Source organism: Cucumis melo, unplaced genomic scaffold, assembly GCF_025177605.1.
Source record: "Cucumis melo cultivar AY unplaced genomic scaffold, USDA_Cmelo_AY_1.0 utg001920l, whole genome shotgun sequence".
Taxonomy (NCBI): domain Eukaryota; kingdom Viridiplantae; phylum Streptophyta; class Magnoliopsida; order Cucurbitales; family Cucurbitaceae; genus Cucumis; species Cucumis melo.
In genome coordinates this window covers 5,001-11,591 of record NW_026124847.1, presented here as the reverse complement: position 1 = coordinate 11,591, position 6,591 = coordinate 5,001, and the positions used below count along the sequence as shown (strand labels likewise).

The window sequence follows — 6,591 nt, the reverse complement described above, 5'->3', positions numbered from 1 at the left end:
GCGTATCTTAATGCCTGAAAGTTGGGTAGGATGGCCCTTACGTAAGGATTATATTGCCCCCAATTTTTATGAAATACAAGATGCTCATTAAATAATACGAAACTAATCTTCACTTCGACAACTCAAGATATTCAAATACATTTTTACGTTCTCTTATAGATATAGCATAGTAATTGAAGTCTCATTCATCTTATTATTATTGATTAAAAAAAATACAATTAGAGATTTGGTGAGATTATCCAATTTGTAAGATACTTATTTTGGATGAGCCACAAGCTAATAGGATGAACTAAATGAGTTCTGCATTATGAACTATGTATCACGCATATGACTTATAGATGTGCTTTAAAAAGTCACATAGGGTGAAATGAAGAAATATAATATGAAAAGAGAATCGGATTCTATTTGTACTGTATCTGAGATGAATCTTGGCCATTCCCGCCTTTCAACTCCCCTAGACTAGACTTTTGGGTCTTATAAGGAACTAATTGAAACTTTCAAATATGTATAAAATAGGAATTGAACGCCAGGAGACAGAGTATGAACAAATAAAAAAGAAGAGGAAACAAAAGAAAATTCTTTTCTTTTACATATCTATATACATCCTTTACATATTTCTATAAATATCCTCTTTATCTTTACTTGTCTATTTTCGACATCTATAAATAGAGTAAAAAATATATATAGTTTAGTTAAAGGGTAGATTTCCAGACATCATCATGTATCAGTATTTTTCATGATCTATATTATTAATGAATCCGTAGAATAGATACTCATACAAATTCATGATGTGCCAAGAACCAGATTTGAACTGGTGACACGAGGATTTTCAGTCCTCTGCTCTACCAACTGAGCTATCCCGGCCATTTCCGACACATTATCCTTATTTTAATAGATGACTTTGGTCTATGTCAATTGTAAATAAGAAAAAAGGTATTCCAAAGTCTTCTTTTTGAAGATATACGAAATTTCAGGGCTTGGATAAGCCTTTCGAAGTTTCAGTACAGTAGACAGTTAATCATTCAAATTTCACAGATTACTTGCGCAAGGATGTTCGTTTGTACGTCTATCATATAGAATATATACCACAAGCCTTGTGATAAGAAATCAAATTTCCGCTCAAATACGCTTGTGAAAGAGTCGAATATGAATGAGAAACATAACAAAGTCTGAATTGCTAATGAACGGATAAATAATTAAAGAGGCCAACGGGCCTTTTTAGGGTTTTGGGGATAGAGGGACTTGAACCCTCACGATTTTAAAAGTCGACGGATTTTCCTCTTACTATAAATTTCATTTTTGTCGTTAATTGACATGTAGAATGGGACTCTATCTTTATTCTATTCGATCTGATTAATCAATTCTTCAAAAGATCTATCAGACTATGATGGAGTAAATGATTTGATCAATGAATATTCGATTATTTTTTCAACTTGTAGATCTTGGAATCGATTCATAACAATTCGTTCATTTTTATATATAATTTTATATATATATATAAATATAAATATAAAAAATTATAGAAATATAAAAAATAGAGATTCGAGTTGTCATTAATCAATATAGTATTTCAGTACGTAATACGTTTATCTTTCATCGTTTCTGGAGTTTCGATGGAAGGATTCATTCCTTTACTAACGCAACGTCGTCAACTCCATTTGTTAGAACAGCTTCCATTGAGTCTCTGCACCTACCCTTTTTTTTCGGAAAAAAGGATTTGGCTCAGGATTGCCCCATTTTTAATTCCAGGGTTTCTCTGAATTTGAAAGTTATCACTTAGTAGGTTTCCATACCAAGGCTCAATCTAATTAAGTCCGTAGCGTCTACCGATTTCGCCATATCCCCCTCTTTTAAGATTAGTATCGCATTATGATGTCCTTCCCCGTTTTCTTTCATTTGTATTATACTGGAACCACTCAAGTCATTAGAATACCGAATTCCTCTATTGAAAAGTGTTTCCTCCTATTGGATTTCTTGTCTATCTTCTTTCATCTCTCTCTTCTCTATCGGAGACCCATATTTGTTCCGATCCAAAATGATTCTATCATTTCTGTATCTGCAATTCAATATATATCAATATAGATAGATATATGAACATATATATTTGCCCCTCTTTCTATTATTTTTTTAGTAAAAAAATTTAATACTTAAACGGTCGATTCCCTTGTTCGTCTTATCTTCCACCTTTCAGAATGAAAACATAGAAACGCTTCATTATCATCTCAATTGCATTAAATGCAATTAAGATTAACACATTAATTATTGATACACATCCATTTGATAAATAGATCAAAATTTTCTATCGCTATATTCTATTAATCGTTATATTAATTATTATGTTCTATAATAGAACAATTCCAATATTGAATATTTATTTGAAATGAAATTAGATTCTATATTCATATTAATTAGGAATAGCTAAGATCCCAGTAATTTAGTAAATTACTATGCATGTAACATTTCTGTTATGTGAGCCCGCTTAGCTCAGAGGTTAGAGCATCGCATTTGTAATGCGATGGTCATCGGTTCGATTCCGATAGCCGGCTTTTCTCTATTGATTTTATTTTTGACATAATTGATAAATCAAATTAAATAAAGAAACGACTTCTTACCCTTTTTCAAAGGTCACCGATCTATGATGTCGTAGGAACTTACTTACCTTTATGACTAAAGGAGGGGTTCTATTTCTGTAGAACAAATCAAGAAAGGAACTCTTACTTTTTTATATCATTTACATATACAATAGGATCCGGATATTGATCCAAGTTATCTAATTATTCTTTGTTTTGTAGTACAATACTTTACTGGATTTCACTTCATTTATAATATTTATCATTTAGTTTTCATTTAAGTTTATGAAATTTAAATAAAATAAAATGTTTATGAAATTTAAATAAAATAAAATAAGGAGTCTTTATGTCGCGTTACAGAGGGCCTCGTTTCAAAAAAATACGCCGTCTGGGGGCTTTACCGGGACTAACTAGTAAAAGGCCCAAAACCGGAAACGATCTTAAAAACCAATCGCGTTCCGGTAAAAAATCTCAATATCGTATTCGTTTAGAAGAAAAACAAAAATTGCGTTTTCATTATGGTCTTACAGAACGACAATTACTTAAATACGTTCGTATCGCCGGAAAAGCCAAAGGATCAACGGGTCAAGTTTTACTACAATTACTTGAAATGCGTTTGGATAACATCCTTTTTCGATTGGGTATGGCTTCGACTATTCCTCAAGCCCGACAATTAGTTAATCATAGACATATTTTAGTTAATGGTTCTATAGTGGATATACCAAGTTATCGGTGCAAACCCCGAGATATTATTACAGCAAAAGATGAAAAAAAATCGAGAACACTGATTCAAAATTATCTTGATTCATCCCCCCCTCAGGAATTGCCAAAACATTTGACTCTTCAGCCATTGCAATATAAAGGATTAGTCAATCAAATAATAGATAGTAAATGGGTCAGTTTAAAAATAAATGAATTGCTCGTTGTAGAATATTATTCTCGTCAGACTTAAACCTAACTAAAAAACAAGGGTTCGGACAATTTCGTCCTCCCCTTCGCCGAAGTCTAAGTAAAGAGACCGAAGGAAAGTAAGGTTTTGATCCGGAAATTTTTCTATCATTCATCTATCATTGATCGGTAGGGGGATTTTCATCTCTTGTGCATTCTTTCCAGTCTTTTCGTTTCCGTACCACAAAAATTCGAAATAAAGAATCCATAAAGGTCTAACCGTTGGAATAATAGTATCGATTGTTATTTGATTTGATACATTGTGGTCAGTAACATTGTTGAATTAGTACGGAAAGAGAGGGATTCGAACCCTCGGTAAACAAAAGCCTACATAGCAGTTCCAATGCTACGCCTTCAACCACTCGGCCATCTCTCCTACAGAATGATTATGGCCCAGAAACCGAGTTAATAGTGAGTCATTAATATTCAATTTTTTTTTTGATAGGCACGTCCAACCAATTCTAACTATACAAATAATTTTTTTTTAACTATGTTTAATGGATACTTTTAGCTCATGATTCTATTTAGTTTTTTAAACTATGATTCCTTTTTTCTAAAAATTCGACTTTTACAGTTTTTCGATTTTTCACCAACAACTGTTTATCCCATACATATATCTAGTCACAAGTTATGAATCATAGAATGATTATTCGATTCTTTTTGCTCTTTTTTGTATCATAATTCAATCAAAAAACTTCTAGAATTACCCCAGTCAGATAAATAAAATTCTTTTTTTCTTCAACTTCGCTGAAATCAGAATAGTTCTCTTCATTCTGATCCTACTACATTTGGATGAAATTTAACCGGATTGAAATATTTCTTCTCTTTTATTGATTCCTGTGAAATCAAAAAGAAACAATTTTAATATCGAGTGGGATTTTTTAATGAATCCGTTTTTATGTTATTTCGTACTATGCAATTCCTTTGTTTGTGGGATCATTTTCTCACGAGAGGTAATTAAAAGAAATTATAGAATGGGGTTGTTACCGATGCCTAGATCTGGTGGGATAAATGGAAATTTTATCGATAAGACCTTTTCAATTGTAGCCAATATCTTATTACGAATAATTCCGACAACTTCCGGGGAAAAAGAGGCATTCACCTATTACAGAGATGGTGCGATTTGATTTTTTTTTTTTTCAATTTTCTTTACCGCTCTCCGTCTTAGTAGAAAGACACAGTATTCGGGATAGAAAGAAAACAATAATTGAAATAAATCTACGCTTCTTGGAGGTGCAATTTGAAAATCAAAAAATTCCTTCTGTCGTGTATCCCCGATTAATGTAACCTTAGATGCTAGAATTGTCGATTCTAGTATTAAGCGAAAGGTGTAACCTATGGATTAAGTCAACCCTACTCCACTAGTAAAAATATTCACTAGTAAAAATAGGTAGCAGAGGGGAAGAAGCACTACACCTAGGAATCAACAACACGAAAACTTTGTTATAAATTATACCTTTTCCTTATCGGGATCGGAACTTAGAAAAATGGTTGGGACAACAAACATCCATCTCGTTTGTATTTTGGATACCTGTATAACCATCGAAGACTGTTGAAGTGACTAATTCCTGGAAATTTAGAGGCGTTGAGGACAAAGAAATTGTTAGAGTTACCATTTTTATTTTTATCTAGTAAACCATGCTTGATGTTAAGAAAAGATCTTTTACAGGAAGGTTGGCTAGAGATTTTTTGTAAAAACGCTAGTCCCATGAGTTCATAATGAGAGTATTTCAATGTTTTTTGATTTCATGTATTATTCTCATCTCATTATGCGCATCAGATAAAGGGGGGAGCCGTATGAGATGAAAATCTCACGTACGGTTCTGGAACGGAGATTCTTTCAATGGAATAACGAACGACCGTAACGGATGTCGGCTCAATCCGAAGGAAATTATGCGGAAGCTCTACAGAATTATTATGAAGCTATGCGACTAGAAATCGATCCCTATGATCGAAGTTATATACTCTATAACATAGGTCTTATCCACACAAGGAACGGAGAACATACAAAAGCTTTGGAATATTATTTTCGGGGCACTAGAACGAAACCCGTTCTTACCACAAGCTTTTAATAATATGGCTGTGATCTGTCATTACGTGCGACTATCTCCACTATAGAAAGAAAAAAAAGAGAAAATTCGCTAATAAATACTAAAAAAAATAGGCTTTCTACATATGTATTGTCCAAACTAACGATTTGTATCAGCTGTAGCAAAGAAAGAAACTTCATAGAAGCAGAAATATGAAGAAATAGGTATGCCTAGATACTTTATTCTATGGATAAAGGATCTAATTGATAGAAGAAGCACCGTAAAGATCAATTAGTCAGGTTTTTTGGCCGATACAATAAAAACTGCTTACTTATATCATGATATAAGATCAAAATGAAGGAATCCACTTATGTAATAGGGTGGATCCCCTACAATATTGAGCAGCGGTGTAGCATCAGATCCCAAAGACAGTAAGTCTTTTCTTTCTTATGAAGGAAAGTCTTTTTCAAGGATTCTATATAAATTTCTAGATGAAACCGAGATAGTTATCTTTCAGAAAATTGTAACGATAGTGGGTGGAATGCCTATGCTTTATTCTTCTGAAGGTGGGAGAAAAGATAAAACTTATTTAATTATTCAGCAAAATTGAAGTTTGAAACTTATATAATTAACCGCTTTTGCTTAACTCGAGAAAAAAAAATGGGCTAGATCTATGAAAAATTTCATTCAATTAGATTAGATATGATAAATTTTTTTAAATATGGGACAGCAAAAGAATTGACTGTTGAGCCGTATGAGGTAGGAAACTCTCAAGTACGGTTCTAAGGGAAGGAATTTACCTGCCTATTCCGACCGGGGGAGAACAGGCCATTCGACAGGGAGATTCTGAAATTGCGGAGGCTTGGTTCAATCAAGCCGCTGAGTATTGGAAACAAGCTATAGCGCTTACTCCCGGTAATTATATTGAAGCCCAAAATTGGTTGAAGATCACAAGGCGTTTCAAATAAGAAAACTCTATTTTTTTTTTTTTCTTTATTTTTTTTTATTTCTTTATTTTAAATATTAACTGCTATGCTATTATT

General features: G+C 32.8%; 3 non-coding genes across 3 annotated transcripts; 1 reads left to right on the top strand and 2 right to left on the bottom strand.

Annotated features, from left to right (window-relative positions):
- Positions 1–791: 791 nt before the first annotated feature.
- TRNAF-GAA (transfer RNA phenylalanine (anticodon GAA)) lies at positions 792–864 on the bottom strand. The gene has a single exon. It is a non-coding gene; the product is annotated as a tRNA-Phe (tRNA).
- Positions 865–2,473: 1,609 nt separating this feature from the next.
- Positions 2,474–2,546, top strand: TRNAT-UGU (transfer RNA threonine (anticodon UGU)). The gene has a single exon. It is a non-coding gene; the product is annotated as a tRNA-Thr (tRNA).
- A 1,261-nt stretch (positions 2,547–3,807) lies between these two features.
- TRNAS-GGA (transfer RNA serine (anticodon GGA)) lies at positions 3,808–3,894 on the bottom strand. The gene has a single exon. It is a non-coding gene; the product is annotated as a tRNA-Ser (tRNA).
- Positions 3,895–6,591: the final 2,697 nt, after the last annotated feature.